Source organism: Protopterus annectens, chromosome 1.part0 (genome assembly GCF_019279795.1).
Source record: "Protopterus annectens isolate FY-2018-M chromosome 1.part0, PAN1.0, whole genome shotgun sequence".
In the NCBI taxonomy this organism is placed as follows: domain Eukaryota; kingdom Metazoa; phylum Chordata; order Ceratodontiformes; family Protopteridae; genus Protopterus; species Protopterus annectens.
Window position 1 is genome coordinate 789,362,869 of NC_056725.1, and position 23,356 is coordinate 789,386,224.

Here is a 23,356-nt window from a genome sequence, read left to right on the forward strand (position 1 = left end):
TGGCCATTGTCCACTACTGCTGATGACAGGGACAAGCCCTCACAACTGCAGTACCAAAGACAATTCCCACCAGTATAACACATGCTAGCAGTAAGCCATTGTAAATGTATGGTGGTAATATGTGTCACCATCTGAAAGACTGACATGGCATGGCTGATGGGCTACATATATAAGCAGTACACAGGGAAAGCACCCCAGACATACAGCATATATTGTGATAATGTGAAATGGAGACACCCTTGGAATTGTACATACAGGCATGCATCAGATTAACTGCTCCTGTAGCAGGGGATACTGGTGATGTCTGCCCGAATGCTTGTAGATCACAAATGAGAAAGACTGATGTATTGGGAAATAGCTGATGTACCTGCACATGCCAGCATAACTGGAATGCTCCATGCATATCTGTGTGTCAGATGCAAGTAATGTCCATAGCACACATGCACCCAGCTCATGCAAACACCACCTCTCTGATCATATCCCTGCTGTGTGGAATGGGTACAATATGACCCCACCTGTACATGGCAATAGTGGAAGAATTCAGCATGCAGTGCATGTGTCCCATGCAGGTCTGTCCCTAGCTATAGGTAGCACCCTGCCAGCATCCACACCACCTGATCAAAATTGATAGAAGGTATTGGCATGAACACCTATCACACCTACCCTGTCACCCTAGGGAAATATACTGTATGGCGGTCTGAGACTGTAGGATTGACATAATGCAACGACCTGCCACATCTGGCCCGCAGCAACACCTAATGGCCCATAGGCCTCTGCCAAAGGCCTGTGTCTCACATATACTGCCAATGCATGTTATGTCATGGACCCCCAAATAACAACATAACACACTCCACATAAGCCATATGCAAGGCCATGTGGACAAATCACAGTAACATGTTCACCATGTTCCACTGCATGAACTGTGTAGCAACACTAACACACACCTGTGATGGGGTGACACCCTTGGGGAAAGTATCAGAGAATGTATGCATAATGTATGGAAGAGGTTAGAATACCAGGGGGGGGGGTGGGAGCATGGGCAGCATGGTATGTGTAGGGTCCAACACCAAACTGTGTGCACACACTATCCCTGGCTGCAAACACAAAATGGGTGGCTACACACCTGCCCATACAGCACAACAGGAGTACACACCTGCCTCTGGGTAACGTGTGCAAATCTGTACAGCTGTGAGGCATTGTCACAGCAAGATAAGACCATACTGTCGTGTTGATGGGTGTACAAGTATGGTATCCTTTGCCAGCACTGTACCAAGGTGTTGAACCGGATACACAGACCCAGCAGCAAGTGTCTGCAGCTCCCCCTCCAGAATGGCATAACTTACCATGAATACATAAGTGTCTGTCCACAATACCAGGCACAGCTGCATTCACCCTTGTCCCCCAAGACATCACTGTGAGCAAGAATGTCCATCTGACAGTACATGAGGACAGAAAACATCACAATGTATAACAGTACACATATCTGAATATCTCTGCTAACAGCAGTACCATGCAGCTGAAGCAACACAGACACAATCACATATAGTACACACCATCCCCTGCACAGTTTGTCACCATATTGCCAAATGATCGAGGGATACCCTGCAGAAAGAGTTTGCTACTTGTAGGTGTACAACACAAAGGTCTGCACTGGAGGACAAACTACTTGGAATTGATCCACACATTCAATACAGAAGGCCATACTGGGCATGGTCACACACTTAGAGAAGTGAAGGCAATGTCAGACAACAACATACTGAAAGGTCATACTGGGCATGCTCACACACTTAAACAAATGAAGCCCATGTATGCAAACAGCAGTGGCCCATACATATCTGGCATCTGCAGATGTTAGTGCATACACTCCTCAGTATGCACCAGTCAAGCCATTCACATGCAGTAGATAGGCACACAGACACATATCCAAGGACAACACACTATAATAAGCCAAAAGTAGACATACATAGATGTGTGGAAGTGAGTGACTGTGACAAGGAGCCATCCATTATGAAGTGTGTCCCACCCAGCACACAGCCAAATGGCTACAACCTCATGAGGTGTAACTGTCACTCACTGTAGACATTAGCCACTCTTATCCATCAGCATTGCAGACTATGTGGTGCAAGTGCTAGCTGTGCAACATGACTGTACAAGGAACTAGTCATCTAGCAGCTGTATACACGTACCTGTGGAATATAACCCTGTGTGTGCCTGCATGTGTTGTGTCAACCTCTAGATGAATGGCTTATGGCTCATGCACACACACTGCCCTCCCCATAGCCCTACTATGACAAGCCTGCTGAGGCCATCCACTTTGAAATACACCCTTGGGAAACATGTAGCCCAATAATCTCTGTGGCATGTCCCATAACTGTGTAGCATGATAAACTAGTTAGGTAGGAGGTCTAATCCCAGACATAGCAACTGTGTGTGTGTGTGTGTGTGTGTGTGTGTGTGTGTGTGTGTGTGTGTGTGTGTGTGTGTGTGTTTGTGTGTCTCTGTCTGTGTAGACAGAAGTGCGTTTTTCAGCTAGTGACACTCACTACAATTCAAATGACCTACTTTGGCATGGCTGCTGATATCATACACGGTGAAATACACCTTTCAGAAAGCTATAACACAATAATCTCCATGGCACATCCTATAAATATGTACTGCTATAGTGCGATAAACTCATTAGGTAGAAGTTCTAATCCCAGACATGGCAACTGTATGTATGTGTGTCTTTGGGTAGCGAGCAATGTGTTTTTAGGCTAGTCACACTCACTGCAATTCAAATGCCCTACCTTGGCAAGGCTACTGATGTAATTCACTGTGAAATACACCTTTCGGAAAGCTGTAACCCAGTAATCTCCGTGGCGTGTCCTATAACTATGTACTGCTGTAGTGTGATAAACTAGTTAGGTAGGAGTTCTAATCCCAGACATGACAACGGTGTGTGCTTGTGTGTGTCTCTATCTGTGTAGAGAGCAATGCTTTTTAGGCTAGTCCCACTCACTACTATTCAAATGCCCTACTTTGGCAAGGCTGCTGATGTCATACACTGTGAAATACACCTTTCAAAAACTGTAGCCCAGTAATCTTCGTGGTGCATCCTATAGCTGTGTACTGCTGTAGTGTGATAAACTAGTTAGGCAGGAGTTCTAATCCCAGACACGGCAACAGTGTGTCTGTATGTGTCAATGTCTGTAGAGAGAGCAATGCTTTTTAGGCTAGTCACACTCACTACAATTAAAAATGCTCTACTTTGGCAAGGCTGCTGATGTCATATACTGTGAAATACACCTTTCAGAAAGCTGTAGCCCAGTAATCTCCATGGCATGTCCTATAACTGCATACTGCTGTAGTGTGATAAACTAGTTAGGTAGGAGTTCTAATCCCAGACATGGCATTGGTGTGTGTTTCTGTGTGTCACTATCCATGTAGAGAACAATGCTTTTTAGGCTAGTCACACTCACTACAATTCAATTTCCCTACTTTGGCAAGGCTGCTGATGTCATACACTATGAAATACACCTTTCGGAAAACTGAAGCCCACTGATCTCCATGGCACATCCTATAACTGCGTACTGCTGTAGTGTGATAATCTAGTTAGGTAGGAGCTCTAATCCCAGACATGGCAACTGTGTGTGTATGTTTCTGTCTGTGTAGGGAGCAATACATTTTATGCTAGTTACAATCACTACAATTCAAATACCCCACTTTGGCAATCCTGCTGATGTAATTCACTGTGAAATATACCTTTGGGGAAAGGGTACTCTGGTAATTCCCATGGTGCATCCTGTAACAGCTTCATGCTGAAGTGTGATATAGAATTCTGGTTGGGGTTCTCTTCCCACACATAGCAGTTGTGGATGTTTTTGTGTATGTCTGTGTAGGGAGAAATGCATTTTAGGCTAGTCACACTAAGTACAATTCAAATATCTTACTTTGGCAATCCTGCTGATGTCATTGACTGTGAAATATACCTTTGGGGAAGGAGTACTCCAGTAATCTCTGGGGTGCATCCTATACCAACTTTATGCTGTAGTGTGATCTAGAACTCTGGTCAGGGTTCTATTCCCACACATGGCAGTTGTAGATGTTTTTGTCTGTGTAGGGAGCAATGCATTTTAGGCTAGTCACACTCACTACAATTCAAAAGCCCTACTTTGGCAATCCTGTTGATGTCATTCACTGTGAAATGCACCTTTGGGGAGGGAGTACTCCAGTAATCTCCATGGTGCATCCTATAACTGCATAGTGCTGTAGTGTAGTAGACTAATTAGGAGTTCTAATCCAAGACAGGTGGTGTGTGTATCATTTGTATCCTGTGTGGAGGAGGAGGTAAGTGTGTAATGACTGGACTCAATGTGGAGTGGGTTTTGCAAATTTCTTGTATGTTGGCCCTAGTATACATCACAATGTCCACCATACAGGAATAACAGATGTGAAATAGCAAGGAGGTCAGGGTGCAAATCCATAGCCCTACATGTGACATCAAGGCCAGATGAACAAAGTTAGCAATCCTTGTATTACCCAGAGAAAACTCTCAACCCATGCAACATACACACACACACACACACACACACACACACACACACACACACACACACACACACACACACACACACACACACACACACACACACACACACACACACACACACACACACTTGGCTAGGCAACAGCTGCTAAGTTGGTAGTACCCTGCATATTGCCCACTGATAGTAACCATGGTGTGATTGCAGTGGGCTACAGAGGGTATGGCACCCTGTCCATCAGTCCAATAGGCACTTACATGTCAACAGTGCACCTTCCCTATGTTTACCACTGGACACCTGCAACACCTGTGGTGCCATCAAATGTGACCCACAAAGGACATACCATGCCTGAAAAACATGCCCTGTATAGACCGATACCACTGACACCATGGAATACCAGTATTGTGCTATCAATGTAGGTGTAGGATCAACCTGCTGTCCATTAACAGTTCCTGCCACATGAGGCCAGGACTGGCACATCTGATGATAACAATCTGTGTGCACAACATGGGCCAGGCACCAAAGGTACAATTCCACATGTCACTGTGCATGCACGTGGGAGTTATGCACATCCCAGACACCATCCATGTCATGGACTAAAGAACACATACATGGCAAGCAATGCACAGCATTGGCCACACGCAATAGTTACCCAGATGACTGGATGGTGAATACAATACCCACCTATGTGGGCAAATCCTGACACTACACCCCTGAGCCACACTCCAGACCATTGTTATGTGGCCTGATGCCAAGGTATACCCATCACCTAGACTTGTATAGCCATCTGGCACAGTCAACCACTACACACCCATGAAGCAATGCACCCATGCATGTCAGTACTGACACCCCGTGCCTGTGTGTGTGTTGTACAATGCCTATGTCCACGTTCACACTCACTACAACCCCCACATACCCTTTGCCCATATAACCTCTGTATGACCCCTGTGGTGCATGTGATACCTGCACAGTACTGTGTTTTGCAAATCTCACAAGTGATGAGTTGTATTTCTGGCCCTGCCAAGTGTGTCAATGTGTGTGCGTCTCTTTGAGAGTGTGGCTGTGTTGACACTAACACCTGTTCATGGGGACAGCCACGTGTACTACACCTACTGTATAGCTACCATATAACTGTTGCAGATGTCACTCACCATCACATATAAGTTTAGAGGGCTCCTCAACATGTAACCTATGTGATGCATCTAATAACTGAATAGACATGGGATAGCATTACATAGCCGTTGGGGGTTTGATACCCTTTACTGGTAGGTGTGTGACACAAACATGCTTATGTTTTACTCTCCCACTCCTCCCTGACTTGTCTTTGCCTTTGTCTGCCTCTCTCACTCCCTCTCTGGTGGATGTGGAGACTTACACCTGCTTTGCTTAGGCAGAGCATGTGTATTTTAAGTGATGCTCATGATCAGCTGATGGCCTCTGCACGAATTGCAGCCCTCCTCTAGCTGATTGCATGTGGAACAGCTGTGGTAACATTCCCATAGCCAATTGCATGGTAACACACTCCAATATCTAGGAACATCATGTTGGTGTTGGGCCTTTTCATTCACTGTGAGCAGGAACTCGATCTGTTGTTTGGCAAACAGCATCACAGATGGATTGGGGATTTGCTCTAACAACATACACTGTGGAAACAGGCCAACACACAGGAGGGGGATGTGCCTGACCAGACTACAGACTGTAAGTGCTGCTATACTGCATTTGGAGTAATTTTGGATTAACAGGGTGTGTGTGGATATGGCTGTCCTACATGTTTTAATACCTGTCATGTCAGTGCTATGTTTATGAGGAAATCTCCATCTGTGGGGTCATCTGCAGACTGGGCAGTGTGTAGTGCCTTTTCTTTCATGTGTTACCCACAGAGCATCTATCTGTGAACTGCAGAAGGTAGTGTGAAGATTGCAGCCTATAGATGGTGACAGCTGTGAGAGTTACTGACTTCATATCTCACATATGTTGCAACAAACCCTGTTACAACAGTAAATGTATGAGGTTATCGCAGCAACATGTAAATATTGCCCCCGTGTTTGTGCCTACAGCCACAACTCTGTCAACCTTTGTACATATGTCATGCAGTAAGATGTGCATATGTGCTGTACACCATATTTATTTACATCATATCTGATAACAAGCCATTGAGATATCAGACTGCTACACATGTTATGTATATTAGGGGTTATATTTGATGACATAACCTGGACATTCTGTGATTGTGTGTACAGTGCTGAGGTCTGTGTACTTCTGGTGATTGCTGTGCATGTGTGTATTGTTAATATGCACCTTGGCCTGTGTATAGACTGTGGTAGATGTCATTGTTCTTGGTCCTGTTCTATATGATGTTACATGCTGCTCCACTGTATGTTACCCTATCAGCTTACGTGTTTGTAGGGCCAAACACACACATGTCCCATACCACAGACAGGCATTGGACCACACTGTGTAGTGAGCCAGTATATGTAGGGTTAGTGTGTGAGTGGCACATATGAGGATGGTGTTGAACAGATAGTCCATTTACTGTAATATTACGCTAGCTTACCATATGTGGCTGTGGCTGCGTTCACATTGGTTGGGGTTATGCACTTTAACACAGGTGTCTGTTACTCTGTGCTGTGACATGCCTGTAGAGCCTGCTATATATGTAGGTACATGTGTGTTCCCCCATAGGAAATGTAGGCCAGTGTTGAACCAGTCTGCCTGTAGCCTGCACAGTGCTTTGTTACATGCTTAGCAGCTTAGTGTACGTACCCAGTGAGATGTCATATACAGATACTTGCCGGATGTACTGCTTCTAGGCCACCATAACAGTCATGTATGTCAGGCAAAGCAGTGGGATGCTCTACAGATGTATGTCACGAAGTAGTGTGTAGTATGTGGCCATGGCACCTCTGTACCAGCAGTTATTATGTGTCAGGACAGACAGGTGTGTGTGAATGCATAATCTATGGGGGCAAATGTATACCAGCAGTTACGTGATATACCCATCTACATGGCTGTTAACATCTACATTGTCAGGCTTGTTCCACATGTCTTGCACTAAGAGGTTCTGTGTATATCTCTGGACTGTCTAGAGTGTGTACAACTGTCCGCATGTATTGGCCATATCTCTGCTGTAGTTCACAGGAGCATTACTGTGCTAGCAGTGGTACTGTACTATGATGTCCTTAGGATGTCTGTCAGTAGCCAATGGCTCACATGTTAAAAGCAGATGTGACCTCCCACACACACCATGTCTGAGAAGACAATCCCTATTACAGTAGCAACAGTCTACAAATATACCTGCAATACACACCTGACATCCCCTTGCACAAAGAGGTTGGGACTATTGGGGCTGAGGTAGGGCTCCACTCCATGTTCAGGACATATGCTAAACTTATATGTATATATAATTATCCATATATCCATATAGATATATACACATATACATATCGACATACATAGATGGATATGCATATGTACATATATATATATATATATATATATATATATATATATATATATATATATATATACATGTAAACACTTAGATATATACATATACAGAGCAACATATTTCTACACATATACAGATAGAGATACATATGCACATATACGCATGGATATCTAGATATATATTGGCAGTAGTAGGTATATCAGAATGGATATGTATGAACATATAGTTATATATATCTACATATATACCAACATAACTAGGCATATCTATTTATTTATTTATTTATTTTTTTATTTTACATTTGTTAACCGGGAGAGTCCGACTGGATACATGTCCATTTTCAGCGGATGCCGGATGCCGGGAGAAAAAAGACCCCGGGAGACAAGCACACAGAACAACATTAAAAAACAAAAAAAAGGGAAGATAGTTGAGTTCTAAATACAATATAAGAATGTAAAAAAAAAAAAAAAACAGCAAAAACATAAAAAAAAACATAGGTCAGTTACAAAGGCGCTTTGTTAAAAAAAGCGTAAGGGATAGTGAGGTAAGAGAAGGGTAAATGATAGTGGTTAGTATTTTTTTTGATTGTTTTTGAGGGTTTTGAATGAGAGTGAGGAGTGAAGGGGAGTGGAGGTCGGTAGTTTTTGACACTAGAATTAGAAATAGAGAGAGAAGAGATTTTATGTTAGTTTGATTTTTGGCTTTATTGGTTTGAGAGAGGTAAGATTGCAGGTTGCAGGTGAATGATGTTTGGTTTTCAGAGCTGGTGTTGTTTTTTTCTGTGGGTGATCTGTTGGTGAGTTTTGAGAGTTGAGTTTTTTTTGGTTTTGTTGGGAAAACTCTAAACACCACCACACTTGCTTCAAGTAGCAGTAGTGTGGTGTGTGTTTGTGGTGAGGTAAAATCTAGCTATGCTCTTGTATTGTAACAGTAAAGTAAAGTAGTAAAGTTGTCTTTTGTTTTGTTTTTGAGGGGAGGGAGGGGGAGAAAAAAGAGATAGTAGTAGGTGTGTGCTGGCAATTGTAATTTTAGCATGAGGAGTGAGAAAGTGTTTTACTTTATAGAGAGAGCCAAGCTTTTTACATCTGTTCACATAGGATGTGCATAGATGTATAGCTACATATATATATATATATATATATATATATATATATATATATATATATATATATATATGTATATCCTATGAAACATGATGAGGCTCCTGAGAACTATGGAATTGTGGATGCAAGTACTCAGCAATCTGAGGATCCAGTTTGTTTAGAAGGAAACAAAAAAAGAAAAAAAGGAAGAAGTTCTCAACAAATAACAAGGAAGAAAAAGGAACTGACTAATGGCTGTAAAGGAAAGAGAATGCGTAGTAAAAAGGATTCAGCTTTATATAACACACTGGTGACAGGGAATGAAGATATCTGTCTATCAGAAAACCCTCAGTCTACAGAAAAAGGCATCACCTTTCCAATGGAAAAGGTAGAAAAAAAGAGGCAAAGGGTAGGTGAAAAGGAAGGAATCAAAACTGAACATGGAAGGATTGAAGAGCAGTACTGGAAGAAAAAAGAAGAGAAAGGCAGATGTTGACTACATAGCTCAAGCTGTGGATTTACAATGCCAGCTGGATGAGAATTTAACATGCAATGAAAACAGTGGAATTAATAAGACTAATAGTGATGAAGATCTATCCTTCGTAACAATTGATAGAGCAGAAATGATTGTATTAGAAGCTGAATATTCTTCAGAGATGGTCAGCAAAGATATTCTTGTAATTGGAGATTCAGTTATTAGAGGAATTGATACTTATATCAGCAGAGATGATAATGAGCATCGAGTTGTGTTATGCTTGCCATGAGCAAAAATAGAAGATGTGAAACAAGCCTTGAAATGCCTTAATGTAAGGAAGTATGGATCTGTTTTTATTCATGTTGATACAAATGATGTCACCAACAAAGATTCTCTGACTGTTAGTCAGGAGCTGACAGTCCTCCTAGATAGTATAGCTTGTACTGGTGTTAGGACATATTTTTCACAAATCACCTATAGAAAGGATAGTCAGGTCACTGTGAATGAAAATATTTTTTTGGATAAACACCTACATGGAAAAAATGTCCTGTTTTAAAAAATGGAAATGTGTAGAGCATCCAAGCCTTCTTTTGGGCACACGTGTTCAGACAGGAAGGTGTGCATTTGTCTAGATCACGGAAGAGAATTTTTGCAGCAGATATTTTGCAGTATTTGACAAACACTAGCCAGGATTTTTGCCATGTCAGAAATGTAACAGTTCACAGATGGCAACATTTGATGCATCTCTGATGGATGTTAATGCTAGGAGCATTAATAATATTTTTTTTTATTAGAAAATTTGCTACATTCCCACAAGATTGATGTTGTTACAGTTTGTGAAACATGGTTAAAGAACAATGACTGGAAACCAATTCTGAAAGGGTATAAATGCTTTTACTGTAACAGACATTCTAACAAAAAATCAGGTGGAGGCGTTTTGATAGGGATTAAAGATAGCTGAGACTTGTGATTATTACATGTTCAATGATAACACCAATACTATAGACTGTGTAACTGTGACAATAAAGACACCCCTGGAACATATAACAATTGTTGGAGTGTACAGACCACCAAAGTCAAGTGCAGATGACCTAGAGGAATTCATACATTTCTTACATGAAACACTGAAGGGAAGAATAATATTAGCTGGGGACTTAAATTTACCAGAAACAGACTGGAATAATATTGATTCAACAATGTCAGTAAAGAAATTATTCACAGAGTACATTCAGGAACAACAAATACTTCAGATTGTAAAAAATCCTCCTGGGGTGGAATGTACTAGATATTTTATTTATTTTACATTTGTTAACCAGGAAAGTCCAACTGGATACATGCCCATCGTCAGCGGAGGCCCAGGAAGAAAAGCTCCAAATATACATAAAGAAGTGTAATTGCAGTGAAGTTCTTACTTTGCATTATAACAGCATAGATATATGTTTAATGCTAGATACACACAATTACATGCTATTCTAAAGTACAGATAGGGAATAGAAGAAGTTGATAGGTAAGGAGGAAATAGATGGAGAATGCATCTGGGAAGAGATTATATCTAGAAAGGGGAAACACATAGTTTTAAGGTGGCTAACATATATGATAAGAGTCTTATTACAAATCATACCAGCAGGAGAGAAACAAATTAATTCAGAGCAACTTAAGGATCATAAATTTTTATACATGTAGTTAGGTTCTCATATTTTGTTTCAGTTTGAGTGGGGTTAGTCAGGGTTTGTGCATGGACAAAGGCAGTGAGTTCTGAGGTGTTTCTTTAGGGATATTTTGAATTGGGGTAGGAAGGACAGAGTAGTAAGTTCAGTAGGAAGTAAGTTCCAGTTTTTGCCAACAGAGTTGGAGAACAGTGAGTCTCCAGCTGTGTTGTGAGCTCTAGTAGTTTGTACTAGCAATCTGTTGGAAGAGCGGAGGGCTTTTAGGTTATTGTAGGGAATGATAATATTTTTCAGTATGGGTGTACTGTCTGGTTGGAAGGGAATTTTGTGAATGACTATAAGTTGGTTATATTGCATTTGATAGGGTAGTTCTAGCCAGTCCAGGATTTAAGGTTTAGGCAGTGATGGGTTCTATAAGCTGAACCTGAAGCAAATCTGGCTATATTATTGTAACAGCTAGCAAGTTTATTGATGTTTGATTTGCTTAGGTTTACGGATATGGGTGAGGCGTAAAGAAGGGTTGATAGCAGGTGTGTCCAGGCAATAGCAGCTCTGGCAGCTGGGGTTAGGAATTGTTTAATTCTGTATAAAGAGCCTAGTTTTTTATTAACTGTTTGATAGTTTTGTCTATGTGAGCATCAAACATTAGGTAGTTGTTGATGGTTACCCCTTAATTTAGTACAAGGTTCTGGAGAAATTATGGTGCCATTGTTAGATATTATGGAGAAAGGTGGTGAGGAGAGCTTGCAAGTAGGGAAGAAGAGTAATAGTTTGGCTTTATTTGGGTTTAATAGTAGTTGATGACTAGTGAGCCAGTTTTCTACTTCGTTGAAAGTGGTTTGGGTTAAGGATTGTAAGTCTGTGGGTGAGGTGGAAGAGCAAATTAGTGTGGAGCCATCTGCATACTGAATACAAGTTGCATCTGGGATGATTTTTGTGCAGATCATTGATGAATATGGAGAATAGGAGGGAACCTAATATACATCCTTGGGGGGACTCCAAGGGTAACTAGTAGGAAGGGGGATAGGTGATCTTTCCATAGCACAGCTTGTTGTCTGTCACTTAGGTATGAATGAAACCAGCTAATTGCTAGGTTGTCTATAGAGAGTGACTTTAGTGCTTAGTTTAGTGTTTAGATATTGTTTGTGTTCCCAAAGAAATTACTGTAGCTTCAAGTCAAGTTTCACCAACATTGATGTGCAGTGATCATGGGGTCATAAAGGTTAATTTGTTGCTAGATAATTCTGACAAACTGAAATCTAAGCCAATGCACAGAAGGTTAATTAAAGATTATAGGGAAGCAAAACAGTTACAGTATAAAACTAAGTGGAGTGAGGTGTTCAGTGGAAAATCTGCAGATGGAATGTGGAAAGTTTTGAAAGAGAAATTGTTTGAGTGCAAAAAGTCAAAAAATGTTTGACATCAGGATGTAGACATGCAACATCAGGGGGGCATATTTCCATAAGAACAAGATACCTGACAAAAATATAAGAAATGAAAGAGAGGTCAAACTACAACTTTGAAAATTGAAAGAAAAGAGCTGGACAAACAGATTAAGCATAGTGTTAGACAAGATCAAGAAAAAATTGAAGAAATTTTATATAAAGATATTAAGCATAATAGGAAACCTTTTTATAGATACATAATATGTGGAAGGAGTAAAGATACACAAATTGATAAACTGTGTACAGATTCTAAAATTTATTCTCAGACACAACAGATTATAGATATATTTACAAAATCTTATGCAAAAGGGTTTGGCTCCACAAAAGGGGTGGTAAGTTGTCCTAGTGACATCCAGGTAACCCCAGATACTGGAATAAATTTAGATTATATTGAAAAATAACTGTGCAAACTGGATCCAAACAAAGCACAGGGAGGAGACAGAATAAGTAACAATGACCTGAGAACACTTAAGCAAGAACTTACACTGCCATTACATCTATTATTCACTAGGCCATATAAATATGGGGAGATTCCTCAAGAATGGAGACATGCACTTATTAAAACTGTCTTTAAGGGAAAGGGGAGTAGGACCAACCCAGAATCATATAGACCCTTAAATCTACTTTCATGTTGTGGAAAAATAATGGAGAAGGTAATACTGGATAAGTTATTGTCAGAACTGGATAGGTGGGGACTTGAAACCATATATCAGCGTGCATATGTTGAAAATAGATCTATTACCACCTGTAACATGATGTTCTACACAATATAATAACAGCTGTGAATGAAAAATTGTACTGCAATTTGATTTATATAGATTTAACTTCAGCATAGCTGCATGGCTTACAAATAGGACATGGCAAGTATCACACACTAACTGAACAGGTGAAATCCTTGGTTACAGTTAAGGTATCCCACAGGGCTCTGTACTAGGCCCTTACTTGTTTAGATTGTATCTTTCAGACCTTACTTTTTCATCTGAGGTGTTCTACAGTCTATATGCTAACGATCTGAAATTGGGTAAAATGATTACAAGTGTTACAGATAAGGCATGTCTGCAAAATAATTTGACTAAATTCACCATTCGGGCACAGGAGAATAATATGTTGATAAATACGTCAAAAACTAAGCATATGAGATTTGGGAGACATAAACTGAAAGGTGAATATTTAATACAGCACACAGTGATTGAAACTGTAGACTCATTTAAGGACCTGGATATATGGGTATATTCAGCTATGAGTTTTTCTAATCATATCAACCAATTGGCTAATGATAGTTATAGAACTATAGGTTGTATAAAAAGATTTATAAAGTCTAGAAAATCAAACATAATAAAGTCATTGTTTGTTAGCTACATTAGACCCAAACTTGAGTATGGAATAGCAATATAGAAACCCTATAGGAAAACAAGCATGAATAAACTGGAAAGAGTACAGTGGAAATATACTAAGGGCACCCATGGATGTGAACATCTAAGTTATTATGAAAGACTAAAATATCTGAACTTGTACAGTGTCTGTTACAAATATTTAAGAGGAGATCTTATTCAGGTATATAGGGCATTTAGGGACAACTACCACTGGGAATGTTTGGGGTTATCAAACAGTACTAGAGAATTGTCAGATAACCTATGTAGAAGATTCTATAGGAATGAGAAGTGTACTGTGATGCTTGGAACAGACTACCAAATTACATTAAAGCAAGTACCAATTTAGATATTTTTAAGAACAGCCTGGACATTTATTATGGGAACAAGTGTTTTGGCATATTGGCAAGCTAGATGGGCTTTAATGCCCATGCTTGAAACATTTGTATGTATGTATGTCTGTATATATATATATATATATATATATATATATATATATATATATGTGTGTGTGTGTGTGTACATACGAAGAGATGTACACATGGTCATATATATGTTGCACTATACAGATGTGTATACAGCCATATGTATGAGTATATATGTGTATGTACATGTAGACATAGATCTACCTATTATATGTATATAACCATATTCCTGTCATGTGTAAACCTCACGGTTGTGTATAACCTCCCAGATGTATCTCAACGTATGTATCTGCTATGTGTACATTATGATAAAACAACATATGTGATGCAACAGTCACATTAATAACAAGGACTACACAATTTTGGAAGTAAGGGCAATTGTTCAATATTACTCAATATGTGTATTGACAGCTATATTGGTAAAACAACAGCTGTTTTCACAGTGGTTATGGCATAGTGATTAAATGTTGTGACTGTAGTATACAGGGTCTGGGGTTCAAGTCCTGCAAGGGCTGTTCTTTTTGTTGCTGGGAAGAACAAGGGCTGTCAGATAAAGAGTGGTTAAGGCAGTTTTGAGCTGCTTTAAGCCGGTTTGCATGGGTTTGTGTGAAGCTTAGTGGTTCTAAGCAATTGTAAATATACGGGCACTTACACAGTGTAGGCTTCGCTTACCAGTGTGCAAATCAGCTCAGCTGTTATATTGCAGCAATGTTGATACTTGCTAAGCATGGCTTAGCCCTGGTAACCAGGTCACACCACCCAGTCTGATAACATAGCAGGGTAATGACATCTGTAATAAGTGTTTGTAATGCCATGTACAATACATGCGCCTATGTGCTGTCATTACAGTAGCAAAGTGTGAGATTGTCATGTGTGGGACACAGATGTAAATGAGGCCTGTATAGGACTGTTATCCCTGTAAATGTGTTACTTACAGGGGTAGCAGCCCAGAATGCATGCTGTCACACTGACATGTAGTGTATCATGGCAGTACTACTGTTGACAGTGCTTACCCAGGCAAGAGCAGAGTGCTAAATGAAGTATTGACAACAGGCACACCTACAGGCATAGCTGGACACTGAGGCCTCCCTGTTGTATCTCTGGTGTGTGAGCTGTGTCACAGTATATACCCCTTACTGGGTAATGATCCGACGTGGAATGTAACTGTAGACTATCATCTGTACAGTACATGTTAGTGAAAGCTTCTGACATGTAGTTATGGCATAAATATTGTTGTCACACTCTATCTGTCAACACACTCATCCTACTGCATAGCTGCTTGCCAAGCTGATGACTGTTAGTCCCTGTACAGATGTGCAGATGGCAGGTATCCAGTTGGGATATGTACAGGCAACCTAAGTGTGACTGACACTCACATGTCTGCCCAGCTGTGTAAGAAGTGACACATATAGGAGATGTCACACTCTACACACCACATGCCATGGGTACCACCACTACACTACCATAGTCAACAGAACAGACTTAGGTACAGGTCTCCATCACAAACACTAACCATGTGTTGTAATGCATGTTGCATACATGGCAACTTGATCACCTCAGTGGCCATGTGCAGGAGGCACCTGGAGGATTGGCTTATGCATGTCATTCACACCCTGTCACCACAGTAGTGTCTGTAAATAGATTGCCTGCAGGATACCACTGTACACACAACCCATCTCTCCTTGGACCATAGCTAGGTACACAGCTATCACCACCTGCAGCGATGGACCCCTATACTGACACATGTGTATGTGTGCATGACTAAGTATAGCAGTGTCTGTATGTTAGCACACCTGTACTTGGGAATTCCATGAGGGCCTTCACAACCAATGCAACACCCATTGCCATAGTCAGTTGTGACTGCTGCTGTATGGGACATTACATGTACCCTGTTAAGCTCCTCTCCATACCGGTTACATGGGCCTTGCAATACCAGCACAACAGTGTTGTACAAATGGGTTGATAGGCATGGGATACCCATTGTGTTCTGGCATGTGTGTAGTTGTGCATGTCCATATATCTGTAGGGTACAGCATTCCGAGGCCACATACTCCTATTACAATACCCATTACAACACAGTAGTATAGATAGTGTTGTTGCTGCCCATAGGTGAGGCATTACAATGCAACACCCTACTACACGTGTGGCATGTGCATTAGATGCATATCCCTGTAGTACCACTGTTGGGGTATACTATGGGTTGTATCACAGTCCCAGCCAATGTGAGATGTTGGGTATGGCAGAGTGTCATCATGGGTTTCAGGTAGTACAATATCCACTGAGGAATGTGGGTGCTATGTACACTGTCATTACACCAATGTACACCCAGTATATGTTTCATGTACCATGTTATGGTTACCACTGTCACCATCAACCATACAGGTAACTGATACCACAATCCAGGCCAGTTATGCATGTGCTGTGTGCAGCCTACCTGTAACACATTGGACACACAGTCAAGTTAGTTAGCAGCAACAGGCCCTGGTATCTCGGATGTGTGTCTGCCTGTTATGTGTCTGTTAATGTGTATATGAAGGTATGTCACACTACGTATTGTTCATATACACCCATTACATCACCCATTAGCATACTGTACATATGGTTTACTATCACATGTTCGACATAGCATTGTTCAAATATATAGATGTCCAAACCAAATGTTCGAAAATCTGAACACCGAACAGTGTAAATGTCAAACCGAGCATTTCAGTGCAGTTGAAGTTGAAAATGTCAACTATACTGAAATGCTCCTACCTACTCAACATACTACAACAGGTTTTTGCAGGGGGACAAGCACCCCTGCACCCCCCTACTTATATATACAAACTTTGAGATCGCACTACAGTGAGGGCAAGGGTACATTTCCCCTTCCCCACTAAAGTGCGATCTGCACCGCAATGTTGGAGCTGACAACAGCGGCCATTCACTCTTGTCAGCTTTGACATTGTGGTGATCACCCTACCAGTTCTGCCAAGTGGTTTGCGCACATAGTTTGTTCATCTAACAGACGAATGAACATGTGATTGAAAACAGTACATGTCTGGGGGTGTTCTGCATGTAACATGTAACCTGGGACACACATTACCCTAAATGCTGTGTGGTGTGTACAATGTAAGCCACACACTTCAGTATCACTTCATAACTAGGTAGAGATCTAGTCCCAGTGTTGCCAAGTAACAGTGTGCATGTATGTGGATGAGTCTACATCAGGTTGCAGGGTATACAAGCCTCAGCAGGTCATCTGTCCATGTGGCACAGGCAATAACCATGTTTGTAACCTGTGACATGTGTTCAACTGTACCCCAGATATGTCACAGCCATGGTGTCACCACAGTGCCATACCTGATGTGGAATATGACTGCAGACCATCCTCGTGCTGACACATGTACACCTACAACACAAATGGATAACATTATAGGGACTGAAATCAACCAGTATTACTAACAGCTATAATGCCTCATTGCTGGATGGCTACACTACCTGACATATATGCATTACACTTCACTCCTTACAACATGTTACACGGAAGTACTGTGGTACACTGTAGTACAATCACAGTGTGCATCAGCACCATATTAGCATGTCCCTGCATTGATGATATGGATGATAGGGATGTGGCACAGGTATCATCATATGCACAGGGTGTGATGTTGGTTTGTCAGAGGCCGAGGGTGGGCCATACATTTGACACCATGGATGTGGGTGAGGGGTGTACTGCAGTGAGATGGACATGGTGCTGTGGTGTGTGTAGGTATGGGGATGTCCTAGGTTTGTTTGAATAGTGTGTGGGTATGCATGCATGCAGTTTTGCCATGTGGCTGCCATGCACATGTGTTTATTGACAGCTGCAGACCATACCTGGAAAGGTGTGCAGTTCACTGCCTCCAGCCACAGACACATGGACTCTGCCTGCAAAGGGTTCCATGGGCATGTCAATGTACAGGCCTAGATGTGCTACTCTCACCTGCTGATGACAAATTTCTGCTGGTTCCGGGCCCCTCCTGGGACTGGCCAGGACCATATGCACATGGCCTGATGTGGTGTGATGTGGATAGCACCCCCCCCGCACTTCCAGGGCTGGTACTGCCACTACGGGTGCCCCTTGGTGTCCTAGCACATCCACGTTGACTGGCAGCTGTTGGTGTTGCTGGCCTATGTCCATGTGGCTGTCGCCGCACCCCCACCACACGTTCAAGCACGGACACACTACGGCTGATGAAGGCCATCATCTCACCATGCCATCTATCCATGACCTCGGTATAAGCATGGATGGCACCCGACAGTTCACTGGATGTTGTCACTTACAAATGTGAGATCAGCCCTCTGCAGCCTTAGGCCCTGTCTGGTGTAACATTCCATACATGCCTGCACCACCATGACAGCTGGAAACATGTGTCTGCTGGTACCAGCTATGTCACCTCTGCCAGCAGCATGATGTCCAGCGGCCCTACCACGAGCACCCTGGGACATCTGCCTATGTGGTGCCCTGCCGGACATCTGTCTATGCCTGCTGCGACCGGACACAGTAGGCATGGTTACCACACTTTCCTGTGCACTGCCACCAAATGCCAACTGTCCCTCCACTATAGCCACTGGTAATGGGGTATGTATAGGCACTGAAACTGCATGCGGGGTTGGGGTGGCTAAAAGGGGGATGTGAAATGATGGTGCAGTGTCGGCCCCTGACAACCCCGCCTGTGCCTCAACAGTACTATCATCATCTTCGGTGTCTGTATGGACACCAACATTAGATTGCATGCAGGAGGGGCCCTGACCCAAGTTGCCACCTGTGGGGGAAAACAATAAATGCACTTTAAAACCTGCACAGCATTGCCTAACAGTAAAACACACACACACACACACACACACACACACACACACACACACACACACACAAACACACCTCTGTAATACCTACCTGTCCATGGCTTTATAGACAGTCCCACGTATATCTCCATGTGGTACCCCATCCTGCATCACACTGGTTAGCATACACACATTGATACCACTCATTAACATATCAGTCCCCTAAATGCCTACACAAGCAGTCACAACACAAGACCTGTTACTACATTACCTGCCTGACCTGTGTGTAGTGGTATTATATGGTCTCACTGCTATCATTTGGTATTCACCCTGTGTATGTCCGGACATCATGAGCTTGGCCCCTATATGTATGGGCTACTATGTTCTATCCATAATATCATGCACTGGTGTGTCAAGTGTATGTAATGCTCAGTACATGCCAGATATGCTGCTCATTTAGCCTATCACGTCACAACTGTAATATTTGGATACACTCCCTGGTGTTGACTAGTACTTCCCCAATGCATCTGTAGTGCTGCATACATGGGTTGTTTGTGACCTCTCTGCTAAATGCGATATTAAGGATGTACCTGGTGTCTGCCTTCTAACTCGATGCCTGTTCCATGCGACAGACTATATTATACTATCAGCTGTCCTGTGAATACACACATGACAAGTATTTCTGGTGTGTAATGTGGCAGTCCTTGTACATGTACTGCATGATCCCAAAGGGAGGTAGTGATGTATGAACACCCCACAATCACATGTGCATCCATGGCCAGCCACGCAAACACACACACATGCACACAAGCATCCTACACGCAACTTCCCTTCACTTCACAAGAGTGACTGTACAGACAAACTAACTACCCATCAGGTTGCAAACACACACATGCAGATGAGGTTGCACAGTGATAGTACACACAGTCCTCCTATTACCCCTCTGTCAACATGTATAACATATGGTACCCGGCAGCATGCAGTGCAGCTATTGTCAATCCATGCTAGCAACAGTATACATGTGTGTGATGTATATGCTGTGTCACTAGGTAAAGCCCCTTCCCCTGGATACCACTGCGCCCATGAACACGGTATTTCTGTGCATCTGTTCTTTACCCTGCCATGTACTGTATGCCACACCTCACAAGTGTACAGCCCATTGCTGAATGTTTACTACTGTGTCGGTTATGTCAGCTTTAATGCTCACAGCCCCTATGTTTTCCAGCAACACATACCTGGTGTGATATGTGGACAGATGTCATTTGTGAATGCCTGATGTCTGATGCACAGCTCTCAACATCAATGGACCATGTATGACCAATTCAATACTCTTACACTGACAACCATCAGAGCATACCGTGGTTATGGGGGGTGTACACACCCTTATTGATATGACACACCCATCCTTGATCTGCCATGAAACCACATCACTACATATCCTAGCAGTACATGAGCCCAATATGTGACATATGCCCTGTACTTTCACATGCAGTGTCTACGGAATGTGTTAGGTGTGCGGATTCTGACTGCGATGCATACACACTGTGTGGGAATATGTCTGCACACCCTTATTGTGAAGGTTTGTCGCACCTCTTTTTGTGTGTACTACAGCAGTCACTACTCCTGGCAGGGGTATACCAGCGTGGGCCATCTGCATTTGCCAGTGTATGTTCAGTCTGCCCTACACATGTCCTCCTTTTCTGCATGATTACAAGGTCTACTCATGTGCACATCCCTTGGATTTCACACACTGCCATCACTATTACTGTGGGGTAGGGTTATGGCTGCCACAGGTCCTGAACCTGACTATGTGCAGATACAGCCATTCTTAGCATCTTTAGGATCCCTGCTGCAGTGCACTGGTGTGTCATGCTAACACCCCTCCCCCTTCTTCAGCCTTTTTGCAGATGCATGACAAGTAAGCCCTACACATGTGTGTCACTTTGCAGTGTCCCATACACTGAACACCACATGTTACAGCCTTGTCCCAGCTGATAATGTGGACCACTGTAATGCCTTATGCCATAGTGTATCTCTGCAGCAGTTGCCATTGTCCTACAGGTATATACACTGGTGTTGCACTGTATATGGGTGTTGTTCCAAACATGTCCCTACTGTAGGCCATGTCTCCCACCATTATGTTACTCCCTGTGGACACATTCTGCAATGACAGGATGTTAGTTATCATGCAGGTGTGTGACATACCCTTACAATACCCCATTATGGTCACCCCTGTGATGCCGTGCATTTCACAGGAACAATACGTGCACATGTACAGCATGCATTGTGGGTAGGTGTGTTAGATGTGTGCATGGCATATACCATAGCCATTACATGCCTGGTGTATTGGCAAGCATCAATATAAACCATACTCGCCAGCTACAGGCTGCTGCCTTGGCGGTATCCCGGAGGGACCTACATAACAGGGTGAGAAATGCAAAGTCAGTGGCCACAACTGTGGCAGTGCTACAGGGTGGGTGCAGTATTACAATACATCAACAGTACATTTCCACAATTCTACTACATATGGACATCTGTTTATCACTACTATGCAGTAACAAAATATATCTATGACATGTCAGATATGCATGATCTACCTGTACTGATACTGATGTATACACAACAGTGGTTTAGGGATGTGCCCTGTGGCCTTACCTGTGCTCCTCAGCCAGTGTGTGGGTGGCACCCACCTCCACAAAGGTGTCTGCTGGTTGGTGTGTGGCCAGACGGGCAGGTGCCAAGAGGCTGGCCAGGAACTCCTCCACACATGTCACGGGGGGGGTGGATGGCATGGCCCCCCCTGTGGTGATGTGATTCCCCCCAGACTGCAGCAGCGAGCTTATGGGCATTACGAAGCAGGTCAGAACAATTATGTCAGACCTGCTCATAACTGTGGTTGTGCAGTCTGACATCATTGACTCTGTGGACTAGATCATTCCACATGGCGGTCTGCTCCTGCTGATCATGGGCAACCCTGCTAAACAAGGTTGCATAGTGATGAATTAGTTTATCCAGCAGGATGTCATTTTCCAAGCCAGGGGATGTTGTCCCCACCAGGGGCACACACAGAGATGTTCCTGTCCCCTGCGGTCAGGTCCAGGGTCTGTTCAATAACACGTTTCACAGACACATGTGGGATGTGCTATATCACTCTGAGGCACCCAGTACACATTAACAAGGCCAACATGCTCCTCCTGCTCAGCCTCCAGGCCAGGCACCTTCAGGACATGGACTGCTGTTGTGAGTAGCAGTGGGTGGGAGGCTTGTTCCCATTGTGTCCATATTGGGGCCCATGGGGCATCCACATCACAGGCCAAACACGCCATCCAGGGTGCTTACCCACCACGTGTCACATACCACCCCTGTAGGCTGTCTTCTATACCTATCAACCCTGACCACCACCACAACTATATCTGCCATACTTCCCCATATTCCCATTCCATAATTCACAGACAAGGGCAATGTAGTCCCAACAAGGGGTTCACATGTGACACACCCATCCATGTTGCACACACTGACAGCTGTAGATATCTGTGTGTATTGCTATGTGTGCTGTTTCCTCGCACATAGCATGCAGCACTGTGGTAGTAATTAAGGGGACATATGTTTACATACATATGTTTGTGTGTGTGTTTGTATATATGTAGACATGTGCATATTGGTATGTATCTATATATGTGTAGATATATGTAATGTATATATGGGTTCATATTTATGTCTATACATGGGTATCTGTATATTTGTGAACATACATGTATATATATATATATATATATATATATATATATATATATATATATATATATATATATTATTATTATATATGTATACATATGTGCACATATGCTTATCTCTATGTGGGGTACATTCAGATATCAGGTCCACAATCTCACAACACCTTCCTGCAAAGCTGCACTGTTCTGCCTTGCTATAACACAGACAGGTGCCGCATATGGACACAGCCTGACATTAGGGGGGTATATATAGGGCCAGATTGCAGGTAACCCTATTACACATCTATGGCATTCCTGCATGCTACAATACAGGTTAACCTGAGTATCCTGCAAGGGGTGGGCTGTGGATCCCATGTGTCCATCATAATGGCATTACTTCCA